Source organism: Pogoniulus pusillus, chromosome 2 (genome assembly GCF_015220805.1).
Source record: "Pogoniulus pusillus isolate bPogPus1 chromosome 2, bPogPus1.pri, whole genome shotgun sequence".
NCBI classification, from domain to species: Eukaryota; Metazoa; Chordata; class Aves; order Piciformes; family Lybiidae; genus Pogoniulus; species Pogoniulus pusillus.
The window spans coordinates 13,773,973-13,789,329 of record NC_087265.1 but is presented as its reverse complement, the minus strand read 5'-3'; the positions used below and the strand labels follow the sequence as shown (position 1 = coordinate 13,789,329).

Genomic DNA, 15,357 nt, shown 5'->3' with positions numbered 1-15,357 from the left:
CTGAGACCTCAAATTTGGTGGTTGGTGTTTAAGTTGATGGTGTAAGTCACTAAAGATATGTGCCCTACTACGCCACTAAAGATTAAGTACTGGAGAGCAGCCGTCTGAAACATGAAAGAGAGGTCCTGGCTATCTGAGCTCATTAAAGGCCACACACCTCTTTATAAGATTACAGATGTTAACCCTGATGCTCTGGCCAGATTCCAGATCTGGTAATTAACTTCTCTGACCTAAATTCCACCCACCATTTCCACTTACCTAGCTATATCTTACAAAAGCACTGTGCCTTTCTAGAGCACTGCATAACAATGGAAGAGGAGAAATGTATACAGTGTCTTTTAAAGTCTCTTTCACAGTATCACAGTATCACAGTATCACCAAGGTTGGAAGAGACCTCACAGATCATCAAGTCCAACCCTTTACCACAGAGCCCAAGGCTAGACCATGGCACCAAGTGCCACGTCCAACCTTGCCTTGAACTGCCCCAGGGACGGCGACTCTTTATTGTGATTATAATTGAAAGGAGCACTGAAAAACACGCTCTAGGCACCTGATTGCTAAGCTTGCTATCATAATGCCATCTAGCAAAACACAGGGTAGCTCAGCCACATAACACTCACTGCTGCTCACAGAATCCTAACAAATAAATGTGTCTTGGAGTCTAGTATATTAAAATTCATTTGGCTTATGAAAGATGCAAAGCTGGTCATAATTCTTCATAAAACACCATTAGAAGAGTAAGTTGGGTCAAGTCCCTTTATCCTTTTTGTGATGCTGTCTGGCATTATTTTCTTAAAATAACTGAGAGCTAAGCTTGGAAAGAGATAATTGTTATTAATAGGAAATTAATGAGTGACAGGGAGGGTCCCCCTAATGGAAGAAAAATTATTTTCCTCCATTCTTCTTCCATCTGTCCCCAAGTGAACTTTGGGAAATGAAGAATGAAAGGAAATGAGACATTTGCAAAGATCTTAGGGGAACTTCTGTGGACAGAGACCTCTCAGTGGCTGCGCTGTGGCTTAAAGCTGTGCCACCTCAGTCCCTCAGTGCCATCAAATTGCTATCTAGGAGCTGCCCAGGAAAGAGACCTTTTCAGATGAGGAGAAGGAATGTAAGAGATGACACACTTCCCATTTTGTGCCATTTCAAATATAACCCACTTGTGTAGTCATATGGAAGCCCATACAGATATGATGGCTCAATCCAGAAAGATTGTTGTTGTGGAGGCAGGGAATTAATGTGGCCAAGTCAGGAATTTTATAGAAAAGTAGAGTTATTTTATTTTCCTGAAAACCCACCCCCAAAACTAGATACAGGAATTAATTTAGTTTTAATTACCAGATTCAGCTCGTTTGAGAAAAGCTACAGGGTGCCATAGATAATCTGACTATTTTGAAAGTCAGAAGTTGGAAAAGGCTTGAGCTATAATTTTATAGCGTTTTTCCTTAACAGGAAAGCTGAGACAACGTAAACTCACAGTCAGGCTGGTTGAAAAGGGTGGACTGCTGCTCGTCTTCTCGGGTTCTCTTTCAGAAGCCCTAGGAGAATTGTAAAGAGTTATTCAGGTCTGCACAAAAGGTGTTAATGAGTGAAGCAGTCCTTTGGAGTGCTGGGCTCTTTCTGTATCCAGGCCAGGTGTGGTAGGGGAGAAGTCTCAGGCAGGCACTAACGCTCAGGCAGGCACGATCTCTAAGGTGGGAACCCCAAAGGTGGGCAGTCCCCCAATATTTATACCCTCTCTAGACAAAGAGCAGAGTTGCCACTGCCTAGGCGCGAAGGGCACAGCCAATCCCAGCCCGATTGCAGCGCGGGCACTGCATGGGCACCCCTCGTGCCAGAAGGGCCCCTTGCTCCCCCCCTTCACGCCTGCAGGGCAGGGAGGGGAAACAGGTCTGTTCGTGCCTCTTTCCTCTCCCATTCAAACCACAGAGGGAGAGGAATTTAGGGGCATACAGGACTCCATGACAATTGTCTCCTCCATCTAACATAGAGGATCAATGTGGAAGGGCATTAATACTGGCCACAGTTAACTTTGAACCTATGAGTACAGCGAGAGATGACCCCACCTAATCTATTGTCACAAGCAGGGTAAACAGCATCTATGTTCTCAGATAATCCTCCCTGCAGGAGTATAACTCAAAGAGAGCAGTACACCTGTAAGTCATTTTTCACATGCTACTTTTCTTCTAGCTTTATGTTAGATCTGGAATCCTCTCTTATGATGTATTCCTTTTGGCTTTGGATCAACATCAATTCATATAGCGAACAGGCACAGTTCATTCAACTTAGATTTCTATTTTCAACAATCCTTGTGATACCCTCTCTCTACAGGAACTTCTTTTTAAAAAGTCTTCAACAGATTTCAGCTGTCAAACAGAAGTTACTTGAAGAGTTGTGATATCATTATCTACAATAGGCAAAGTCAGGGTAAGAAAGGCCATAAAAGTATTTCAGGATTCAGATGCAACTCAGGACCAGTCTTTTCTTCTTTCTTTCTGAAGGAGATCTACATTGTACTTGTGAGAAATAGCAGAGTTCTACTTAGTGCTTCAATTTCCTCATGGCTTTTCTAGAGGGGATTTCAGTGCCAGAGCTGCACAGGCTGGCAAGTGAGATGAGTTTTACTGCTTGATGAGAGTAGCTTGTAGAATTAAACAGGACTGCTAACTTGCAGAGAGCTGAGTGTCCTATCTGTGGAACAGTAGATGCGAGGGTATAGCAAGCTGAAAGGACATTTGGAAAAGGGTAATAACCTTAAGCTGCAGGCTACTTGAACTAACCTAAACCTGCAGGGTTTATGTCAGTGTAGTGCTGCTGTCAGCAATGATGCTGGTTTTCAGATGAAGCAGATTCTTTGCAAGAAAAAATGTGTACTCACTCTTAGTGTCCCCTGGAGTTAAGTATTGGGAGTATGAGGGTGTTAGCATGCAGGAGACATCAGCTTGCTGCAGAGAGGTGTTGGGCTGCATACTCCTGTTGTGGTAAAGCATGCAGGGAGAGCAAGAGAAAGCTGAAACTAAACTGACCCTTTCCAGGCCACAGCCCAGCTCCTGTGGTGGATGGTAGGTTTGTCTCTTGGCACACACAAGCACTCTATGCAAGCCTGGGTAACTCTATATTAAGGATGAAGCCCTTGCACTTGTTTAAGGCAAGAGCCAGTCAGCAATGGGCTCATGATCTACTTCCTTGAATGAATCAAGACCAGAGAAAGTTGGGTGATGACACTGAACATGTGGTAGGATGTACATACTCCAAGCCTACACAGCAGACTGAGCTACAGCTTGGCTGTCAGGACTAGAAATATGAATCAGGTCTGGTTTGTGTGTAACAGAACTTTAGTGAAGCAGACTCTTGCTAGGAAGAGAGAAACTAGAGGGAAAGAGCCACCACAGTTAGCTGTAGCATCTTGAGACAAGATATACAAGGTCTGTATGTTTTGCCAAATTTTCTGCTGGGCATTCTGATTATATGTTTTTGTTTAGTCCAATATAGTTTTATCTAAGAAAATCACAAACTATATTAGAATCATAGAATCAGCCAGAGTTAGAAGAGACCACAAGGATCATCTCGTTCCAACCCCCTTGTCATGGGAAGGGACACCTTACCCTAGATCAGGATGGCCAGAGCCCCATCCAGCCTGGCCTTAAACACCTCCAGGGATGAGGCCTCAACCACCTCTATGCATAACCCATTCCAGCCTCTCACCACTCTTATGGTGAAGAACTTCCTCCTCATGTCCAGCCTGAACCTACCCATCTCCAGCTTTGCTCCATTCCCCCAGTCCTGTCATTCCCTGAGAGCCTAAAAAGTCCCTCCCCAGCTTTTTTGTAGGCCCCCTTCAGATACTGGAAGGCCAAAATAAAGTCACCTTGGAGCCTCCTCTTCTCCAGACTGACCAGCCCCAACTCTTTCAGTCTGTCCTCATAGGAGAGGTGCTCCAGCCCTCTGAGCATCCTTATTGCCCTTCTATGGACACACTCCAGCATGTCTGCATCCTTCTTGTAATGGGGGCTCCAGAACTGCAGTACTCCAGGTGGGGTCTCACCAGAGCAGAGTAGAGGTTGTGTATTAGAAATACACAACCATACAACTGCCTTCATTGAACTCTCCATTTAAATGACATCATCTTAGTTCAGTTCACACTATTTAATTCCTGCTGGAGACTGTTGAAAAATGGCCAGTGTATGTTTGACAATATTTATATTGCCTCCTATGACTAAGAGGTTTAAGTCACTGGTCTAGGTGCTGTACACTTTCAAAGGAAGAATTGGTCTTTGCCTTACAGTCTGTTGCCAAAATCTCTGCTCCTACAATATTTATGTATGTAAATTACTTTTGCATATAAAGAATCTTTAAGTTTGTCTATTTATAAGTATTTGTGAAGGCAAGGATTAAGTAGCAATGCAGAAGGTATTAGAGAGAAAACTATAGCTCTGGCTAATTTAATGTTACAGATGTGTTCATTTGTATTTCTAATCCAGTGTTGCTCAATCTCTTTACCTAATAACCTTGGCTGTAAAAGAAAATGACAAAAATCCTTTGCAGCTATTTCACCAGAGAATGGGGAGGTTATTACTCTCAGATGTGTTCATAGTCCCAAGATTCTGGTGAGTTTTAATAAATTACAATATTCACATTAGGTTCATATCTGATGAGCATTCAAGTTCTCTCATGCTAATTACAAAACTCAAATATTTAGCTTTGGACTCAAGGCATGGAGATTAATTCAAGAAGAATGACTTTTCAGACCCAGTTAAACGGTGTTGCATTGGTTTTCATGTAAATGTCTTGGTTTTCAAGACCTGAGCATGAATGAAATCACACTACATAATTGTTTATACGTGAGGCTTGGGGTTGTTTATGACTTTGGGGGTTGGTTTTGTTTGGTCAATAGATTAAAGTTAATATCGAGGAGAATAATGTAGCTGAGGCTGGCTGTATGTTTAGTAGGAAATCAGATGTTGGATCTTTAAAGTGTTCTGGTTTGATTTTTATTTCTTTACACTCTACCTATTGTCCCTTATGCCTGGCATGACTAATAACAGTTAAAATGTTCTCTTCAATTTCTCAAGAAAAAACACTCTCCAAATGTTTATTGGGTCATGGCCTTTGTCACATGCTCTTCCTATACATCTTTATAGGCATGCTGTGACCAAAGCTCCTTCTTGGAAAAACAATTTGTTACTCTGTTTTATACAATAATAATTCTTCCTTTCAAATTAACAATGTGGGATGTGGAGAAGTCATGCACTTGAGGTAATAAACCCTGTAGTGTGGTATTTTTCTTTTAAATAAGGACCTTGGGTTTGGGGTTTTTTTTAAACCATGATTCAAGGCAGTGCTTGTTTTCACTTCAGTTTCAAAAGAAATTGTGTTAGTCTTTATCACAGCTGCATAATGTTTATACTGAAGCAACAATACTTTTCACAAAGATGAATATTTAGCTCCGACATCACCTCAGTGATTTAGTAATTCACTAGGGCAAAGAACCCTAGTGACACAAAGCATACCAGTTGCAGTTCTGCACTTGGATGCAGTCTACACATGCCATTTGTTCCCACTGAAGCTGTATATACTTACTTAGTGTGATGGTTTGGGCTCTTACCCGCCCCCCCACACTTTGTATTTGCCCCAGCTAACTCAGACGGACCCTGGGAATATAGATGAAGCAATTTATTTACAGCTAGCAGAATTTACAAGCAGCTATTTACAATATATACACTTATATACAATTATATACAGAAATATACAAAGGATAAACAATACAAAAGCACAACTCCCCTCCCAGAAACCTGAGTCCCCAGGAGGGGCTCTCAAACCACCCCAACACCTTCCCCTGGCCCTCTCAACCTTACCCCAGTTCTCAGGAAGAAGAGAGGTGCAGCCAAGAGGTTAGGGAGCAAGGTTAGTGGGAGCAAGGTTAATGAGATGTGACCAGGTCTGAAGGCAAAGGCAGAAGTGAAAGACAAAATGGAGAAAGTTTACTTCTTCTTCCCAGAGTTCTCAGCGTAACTGTGAGAGAAGTTGACATCAATTGTTTTCATTTCACTGCCTGTTATCTAGTTCTTTTACCAAAACATTCCAGCTTGCTTCAAACCAGCACACTTAGCCAGGACTTTTTAATGCCTGTATCTGTTAACCTGCTTAAAGAATGAGTTATCACTTTCTGTGGGACATACATTCAAAAGGCAGTGTTCAGTGCTGGTACTGCTGCCTGTCCTGCTGTCAGGGAGTTAGCAGTCTGGCACTGGATGGAGATGCATATTGTCCTAAGACAGTCACAATACACTTCAAACATGTTACACTTCTCATGTAAAGGCTAGTGATGTCTGCTGAAAATTCCCAACATTTATCTTAAATGAATGGTATTTTTCTCTCTGCAGACTGAGCTATTATTCTGCAACAGGCTATGTATAATTGGCCTTGTTGTAGAAACTTAAAGGTCTTAAATATATCTCATGAGTTTATTTTGTCACTGAAACATTCTGCTTTGGATTTATGCGCTAGGTTCACTTCACAGATGGTTTCTAAACTCAGTAACAGTGCAAGCTGGATTAAAAAAAATATTTTAACTCTCCAACAATCCAATTTCACCTTCAATTAATCTGCAAAAGCCTCCTCTTTCAGCCCACCTTCTCTGCTTGCCATCACAATATCTCCACCAGTTCTCTAGGAAATTAGATGAACGCAGCCAAGTTCCTTGCAGATTTAATGCCTCTCACTGCTCATTTTTCTTTTTGTGAGCATAAGATATTCTTTTTATACATGTATTAAAAGGAAGTATTGTTCCAGCTAGATTTGGAGGGTTTAATGTAGAGGGAAGGTCTCCCAGCAGGTCAGCTAGATGATCAGGGCTAAATTAGAGTATTTCCCTGTGGGAGTTCATTCTGCAATTGAAACTCCACTACTGTCAGTGCTTATGGCTGAGACTGAGGGCTGTTATCTTACCAAATGTTAGGGACTTTAGTCCTGCCTGCTTAAAATGAAAGGAACAGCTAGGTCATAGACACTGATGGCCAGAATCATGCCCTTATTTGCATGACAGAAATGGACCAAGAATTGTGGTATGCAGACTTGCAACGTATGGCACAGGGCTTTCCTAACATGAGAGCTGAAAGAAACTCTTGCATGCTATGAAGAGGATGTACTTGTGGTAATTATTTTCTTTTTATTTGCTGGTCAAGTGATTTTTAGAAGACAAAAATCCCTCATTTTTTTGGCTAAAGTTTGAAAGTTGAAATCAAGTCAATAAAAAATTGCCTCTAACATGGGAAGGTTTTTTGGAAAGGCTACAAACACTTGTATTATTTTTTTTTAGTAATAAATGATGTATCTTACCCCAAATTTGAGTGTATCTTAGTGTCAAGTCCAGTGAAGTGCTTTTTGCCCTTACTTCTAGACATTAATATATTGTTTTCTCACTGTTTGACCTATTGTAGTCCTACATAGTCATAAACCAGTGATCTCTTGCAGTCCTCATTGGGGACACCTCCCAGTTTTGAAGAAAATGATAAGGCCTTAGGTTATAGTTAAAAAGAAACTCTATGGACCTTGCAGCCTAAAGAGAAAAAAAATAGAGTCACAGGCATTAGTTGCTCCATTTAATTTTCTTCCTTTTTGGATAAAAAAATATCCATATAATAATGACATAGAGAAATCTCAGTTCATTCAATTTTCAAAGGTAAACAAACCAAAGAGAGGGGAAGGTTTAATTTTGTGAAATGTCAACAGTTGAGTTTTGTAAGCACAGATTTTTTATTTCTTTTTACTCACAACTTTGCATGTTGGCAGATAAAGATGAAAAAAAGTGCTTTACAATTTTATTGTGCTTCCAGGTGGGAAGTAATTGTCTTGCATTTTGTGGATTGTGGTCAACTAAACGTTCTTCTGTTGAAACTCATTTCTGCAGAGCCTTAAAGCCGCATTGCATTTTACCTCAATCCACAACAGAGATCCCATCTTTCTCAGTTTTGCCAAGGGAACATATCTGTCCCAATAATACTGATGATAATAGGTCCTGAGATTGTAAAATATGCTACATCTGTCAGAATGCACTGTTCTGGATTCTAGATATTTATCTGAGTCTTTCCTCTTGATTTTCTGTAAGTCCTTGGGTGAGTCTTATGTCTCCACATGCCGTTTCAATGTCTCTGCTTCACTGTGGTGGGGCAGGTAAAGTGGAGGTAAAGAGTGAATGTGTCTGGAAGTCAGAGGTTTCCCCATTGCACTGCCTGTTGGAGCTGTATAGAAGAGCACATCATGACATACTGCACTTGAATCCATTTATTGCTCAGAAAATAACAGGGGAAGCTCAGGAATCTCTGTTTCCTGAGCTGGTTCCACTTGGTGCATTAAGAATGGAAGTGTCAGCAGGTGACTCCCAGACTGCTCCTTCCTTTCTGCTGGAAAGCTATGGAGTTAGTGGGTTGGCTACAGGACAGGTTGGTACTCTTCCATGAAAAAGTCTCATCTAGGAAAGTGAAATTTCATCCCTGAAAATCCTCATCTCTGTTTAAAACTATAACAGACATAACAATATATAAATCTCCCTAACTCAAAGAACACAGCCAGCGTTCCCGCCACTAACGTAAACAATGATAAGGATAACCAAAACAAGCTGCAGAGTTTAGCAGGAGCCCCAGGAGCACAGGCAAATACCCAAAATCAGAATGTTCCTAGTAAAAATGAAAACAAGTCAGGGTTGGCAGGCATCCCAGGAGGACAGGCAAACAATCCTACTAGTGCTAGTAACGCTAGCCCAGTCAGTCCAAATCCTAATGATACCAGCTCAGCCAATTCGAACCCCCAGCCAGCAGACCAGAACCAAAATCCTCCTGTTAAAAGCAAGGCAGATTTGAACTCACAAGCTCCAAGTCAGACTCCTAAGGATTCAAATCCTCCAGCAGACACATCCAAGTCTGTTGCTGCTCAGGCCCTTCTGGCACCTGCTAAGGCAAAAGCTAAGACAAAGAGTGGTTCACAGGAGGATGTAAGACAGGGGACATCTGGTGATCAGCAGCAAGAGGAGGAAGAGGAGGCAGTTAGTCTGCGAGACCTTGTAGATGTGCTGAGACAACAATACTCAAGTGAGAGGAGTGCTGTGAGGTTAGCTGCCAGGAGAGAGGATGGTTCCAATGAGTTTAGGAATGCTATGAGGAAGATTGTGTTAGGCCCGGCACCACCAGAACAACAGGAAGAGGAGGAGGAAGATGACATCCAAGGCTCCAAGGATCCACTCAGAGAGGTCAGGGAAGTTAGGAAGGAATACACAAGGGAATCAGGTGAGCCAATCCTAAGCTGGCTAGTGAGATGCCGTGGCATTGGTGCTAATGCTCTGCAGGTAGGAGACAAGTCTGCCAAGCAGCTGGGACCGCTCACTAAGGAGAGTGGAGTGGACAAACACCTGGCAAGTCCTCTTGGTAGGGTTAGCTTGTGGACACGCCTTCTCTTGGCTGTGGCTATGAGATATCCTTCCCGAGATGATTTGCCATGGGCTGCCAAGAAGTGGAACACCGTTGAGCAGGGAATTAAGCTTCTGAAGGAGTTTGCTGTGAAGGAAGTGCTTTATGGAGATCATGGCACTCATGAGCCTGATGATATTCCTTTGGGAACAGGTCTCATGAAGAAGCTGATTAAGCTTGCTCCTTCATCCTATGCTAACATCTTGGCCAGCAAGTTCCTAGCAAGGAGTGATAATGGAAGATCTTTCACTGTTGGTGAATTCACTGACCAGCTCAGGCAGATAGAGGACAGCTTGTCACATTCTGGTATAATCTGTGCCATAAAGACTATGACTACAGAGCTTAAAGATGGTTTTCAGGAGAGCATGAAAGAACTGAAGGAGGACCTTAAAACCTCAATTTCCAATCTGTTAAAGGATACCATTCCTGCATCATCTGAATGGGTGCATGTTTCTGCTGTCAGGAACAGACGCCCACCTCCTGCAAGGCAATTCCAGCCCAGGAGGAGACAAATTCCACCCAGACATCAGCAATCACGTGCGTCACTGTGGATACTTCTGCGTGACACATATGGTGAGAACATGAACAAATGGGATGGTAAACCTACTTCAGCTCTTTCAAAGAGAGTCAGGGATCTGCAGAGTGGCAGAAACAGAGGCAATAATGCCAGGAAAGTAGCTGTCACTTCTTCAGCTCCCGAGAGCAACTGCAATTGTTCCAACAGTTGCAGTTCCTCTCGCAACAACACCAATCACTGTGTACACCCTACATGCCATGTTCAGCATTAGGGGTGCCCTGCCTCCAGCCAGGAGGAGGAAAGGGATAGTGGAGAGAACCGAATCTATTGGAATGTATTCATTAGGTGGCCTGGCAGTTCAAGAGTTCGGAAATACAGGGCTTTAGTTGACACAGGTGCTCAGTGTACTTTATTGCCATCTAATTGTAAAGGGACAGAGTCCATATCTATCTTTGGAATCACTGGTGGATCTCAAGAGTTAACTAAGATACAGGCGGAGATCAGTTTAACTGGTAAAGAGTGGAAGACACATACTATTGTAACTGGTCCTGATGCGCCTTGCATTTTGGGAATTGACTTTTTGAGACAAGGTTGTTTCAAAGATCCTAAGGGTCATAAATGGGCTTTTGGTATAGCATCTGTAGAGATTGAGGATGATAAATTGAAATTGTCTGTTAGACCTGAACTTTCTGATGAATCTGCAGTTGTGGGACATCATGACATAGAGGACCTGGAAGTGCCAATTGCAACTCAAACTGTTCATCATAGGCAGTACAGAACTAACCGTGACTCTTTGTTGCCCATTCATCAGCTGATTCGTCAATTGGAGGATCAGGCTGTCATCGAGAAAGCTCATTCACCTTTCAACAGTCCCATCTGGCCTGTGCGTAAACCTACGGGCGACTGGAGACTGACAGTTGACTTTCGTGCCCTCAATGAGGTGACGCCACCCATGAGCGCAGCTGTGCCGGACATGCTGGAACTCCAGTACGAGCTGGAATCGAAGGAGGCTAAATGGTATGCAACCATAGACATTGCTAATGCTTTCTTCTCTATTCCCATAGCAAAGGAGTGCAGGCCTCAGTTTGCATTCACCTGGAGAGGAATCCAGTACCAGTTCAATCGTTTGCCTCAGGGGTGGAAACACAGCTCAACCATCTGTCACTCAGTCATCCACAATGCACTGGAGAAAGGTAAAGCTCCAGAGCACATCCAGTACATCGACGACATCATTGTGTGGGGCCAAACTGCTAAGGAAGTCTTCGAGAAAGGTAACAAAATCATTGACATTCTGTTGCAAGCAGGTTTTGCCATTAAGAGAGACAAGGTCAAAGGACCTGCCAAGGAAATTCAGTTTCTGGGAGTGCGGTGGCAGGATGGTCGCCGTTACATTCCTCAGGATGTGATTAACAAAGTCTCTACCATGGCTGTTCCCACCAGTAAGAAGGACACACTTTCTTTTCTTGGTGTGGTGGGATTTTGGAGACTACACATTCCTGGTTTCAGTCAGATTGTCAAACCTCTGCATGATGTGACTCGTAAGAGAAACAATTTCGAGTGGGGACCTGAACAACAAGCAGCCTTTGATCAAATTAAACGAGAAGTAGTCCATGCAGTGGGCTTAGGACCTGTGAGATCTGGTCCAGACATTAAAAACATTCTGTACACGGCTGCCAGTGACAATGGTCCAACTTGGAGTCTTTGGCAGAGAGCTCCAAATGAGACACGTGGTCGTCCACTTGGTTTCTGGGGACGTTGTTACAGAGGTTCAGAGACAAATTACACTGCAACTGAGAAAGAGATTCTAGCAGCCTATGAGGGAGTGAAAGCAGCTTCTGAAGTGATTGGAACTGAGTCACAATTGCTTTTAGCTCCTAGACTGCCAGTTCTTAACTGGATGTTCAAGGGCAAAGGTTCATCACCACATCATGCCACAGATGCAACCTGGTCTAAATGGATGGCTTTGATAACCCAACGAGCACGAATGGGTAATCTTGACCGACCTGGTCTGGTGGAGGTGATCACCAACTGGCCGGAAGGCACAGACTGTTCCAAACCTCCAGAGGAGAAAATAACTCGTGCTGAGGAAGCTCCTCCCTATGGTGATCTCTCTGATCAGGAAAAGAACTATGCTTTGTTCACAGATGGTTCCTGTCGTCTGGTTGGGAACAAGCGAATATGGAAGTCAGCAGTGTGGAGTCCAACCAGGAGAGTTACCGAAACGAAAGATGGCGAAGGAGAATCCAGTCAGTTCGCTGAGGTAAAAGCTGTTCAACTTGCTCTTGATGTGGCTGAACGTGAGAATTGGCCTATCCTTTACCTCTACACCGACTCGTGGATGGTAGCCAATGCTCTATGGGGTTGGCTGAAGGACTGGAAGAAGAATGGTTGGCAGAGGAAAGGAAAGCCTATTTGGTGTGCTGATCTATGGCAGGACATTGATGCACGGCTGGAGAAAACTCCAGTGAAGGTGCGGCACGTAGACGCACACATGCCTAAGAGTAGATCAACTGAGGAACATCAACATAACCAGAAGGCAGATCAAGCTGCTAAGATTGCTCAAGTTGATACCAACTCTGATCTTGACATTGACCTTGATTGGAAACACCGAGGTGAGCTGTTCTTAGCTCGGTGGGCCCATGACTCATCTGGACATCAAGGCAGAGATGGAACATACCGATGGGCTCGTGATAGGTCAATTGACTTGTCCATGGACGCTATCACCCAAGTCATCTATGACTGTGACATTTGTGCTGCTATTAAGCAGGCTAAGCGAATCAAGCCCTTATGGTATGGTGAGAGATGGTCAAAGTACAAGTATGGTGAAGCCTGGCAGATTGACTACATCACTTTACCTCGATCTCGATCTGGCAAGCAGTATGTGCTGACGATGGTAGAAGCCAGCACTGGATGGTTGGAAACCTATCCAGTTCCGCATGCTACTGCACGTAACACCATTGTTGGTTTGGAGAGACAGATCTTGTGGAGACATGGAACTCCAGAGAGAATTGAGTCAGACAATGGCACTCATTTCAAGAACAATCTAGTGAAAAACTGGGCCAAAGAGCATGGTATTGAATGGATCTATCACATACCCTACTATGCACCAGCTTCAGGGAAGATTGAACGCTACAATGGTTTGCTGAAAACCACCCTAAAGGCCATGGGGGGTGGAACTCTAAAAAACTGGGACAAACATTTAGCAGAAGCTACTTGGTTGGTAAATAGTAGAGGTTCAGCAAATAGAGCAGGACCTGCACAATCAGATTTGGTCCAAACAGTAGACGGTGATAAAGTTCCTGTTGTACGTGAGAAGAATCTGTTAGGGAAAACTGTTTGGGTATTTTCTCCTTCGGGCGAAGGGAAACCTGTCCGAGGGGTGGTTTCTGCTGAAGGTCCTGGTCATACCTACTGGGTAATGCAGGAGAATGGTGAAATCCAGTGTATTCCACAGAGAAATTTAACCTTAGCTGAGAGAGTTTAAATTCAAGCTGTTAGGAGTTTTCTGTTCTAGGTAACATCGGCGCCCAACACTGAGAGAATCTACAATAGAATCTACAGTACATGAGCACGAACCCAATATCACCTGGGAGTCCCTGTTCTGAGCTTTTGAATCACCTACATCTGATTGAAGTGTGAACTGAACTTGTATATATTGTTTTAGATGTAAATATTGGTTTAGATTAGATTAGATAATTCTCAGCGATACTCTGAGCGAAGTAGACAGGGGTGGATTGTGCTAGTTTGAAGCAAGCTGGAATGTTTTGGTAACAGAACTAGATAACGGGCAGTGAAATGAAAAACAATTGTGTCTACTTCTCTCACAGTCACGCTGAGAACTCTGGGAAGAAGAAAGACTTTTTCTCCATTTTGTTTCTCACTCTTGCTTTTGCCTTAGACCTGGTAACATCTCATTAACCCTGCTCCTACTGACCTTGCTCCCTAACCTCTTGGCTGCACCTCTCTTCTTCCTGAGGACTGGGGTAAGGTTGAGAGGGACGGGGGGAGGTGTTGGGGTGGTTTGAGAGCCCCTCCTGGGGACTCAGGTTTCTGGGAGGGGAGTTGTGCTTTTGTATTGTTTATCCTTTGTATATAACTGTATATAATTGTATATAACTGTATATATTGTAAATAGCTGCTTGTAAATTCTGCTAGCTGTAAATAAATTGCTTCATCTATATTCCCAGGGTCCGTCTGAGTTAGCTGGGGCAAATTCAAAAGTGTGGGGGGGTGGGGTAACCCCCAAACCATCACACTAATCTTACCTTTACCCTTTTACTAATTGATATATCTGTGTATTGTATCTATAGGAACCAAGGTATGCAGAGTTTTGTTTCTCTTTGCTCATTACATTGTAATGGATAAAAGAAATCCACAGGGAAAAAGAAGCAAATAAATAAAAGCCAGATGAAAGCAACTGGCTTTTACATGAATTCAGCTTCCTGCAGTTCTTCAGCAACTTTTCCTTCAAACATAGCAAAGTTCCATGTCTTCATGTGGTGCAGCTCCTTCATGCTTTAGCAGGCTGGAGTGATGCCATGCTCTTTTCCACTCTAAAAATAGACCTGACATGTTGTGAAATTATTTTGGCTGATGCTCTCTAATGAAGATGCTTTCGGGTGAAAGGCTTAAATAATTAGTCTAAATTCCAGTTTCTAACCTAGATCACACAAAGAAGAATCCTTTTTAGTATATTTTTAACTTCAGGGCAACTTTGATTGGCTTCTCTAACTGTACTGAAAAGAAAAAAAAAGTGTTTAAAATGAATCTGACTCTTTTGAGCCAACTACAATTTTTGAAGAAAAGGATGTGTGATAAGGGAAAAACAAAAACCAAAAAAGCCAAACTGGAGACTGAGTGTTGCTTTACATGTGTGCTATTTACGTGACAGATGTCACAGCCATGGTTCTACTAGGGAGAGCAGAGTGGTTCTGAGGGCTGTGGTCCACATCCTTCTTTCCTGTAGCAACTACAGGCATGATCAGTGTGCCTCACAGTTGTAGCCCACACACTTTGCCCTGCTTTGCAACTTATTTTGACCCTGTGCCTGCTTTGGTAGTGCTTGGTTGTGTTTCATGTTTGGATTGGCAGATACCTTTCCACATTGTGCTCCCATTCACTATAGTCTTATCCTGCTCGAGCAAACACTTCCACTTCTGATTTATTATTTGTCCATGAGTAATACTGTTGAAATCATCAGGGCTGTATCTGTCCTTGTGCATAAGGCTCTTACAGATTCTACACTCTGAAGCCCTTTTGAAATACTTCAATGAGACAAGAAAGCAGTGAGTCAACATTAAGAAAACATCTCAAATTATGAGATGTTCCTTCCCTGCAGTGAGAGGGAAAGAAAAAGGAGAAGTGTTTACAGCAAATGCC

General features: G+C 43.0%; 1 protein-coding gene across 14 annotated transcripts in view; it reads left to right on the top strand.

Annotated features, from left to right (window-relative positions):
* The window catches only part of KALRN (kalirin RhoGEF kinase), a 651,147-nt gene that overhangs the window by 283,613 nt on the left and 352,177 nt on the right, over positions 1-15,357 (top strand). The gene's annotated exons all lie outside the window — the stretch shown is intronic.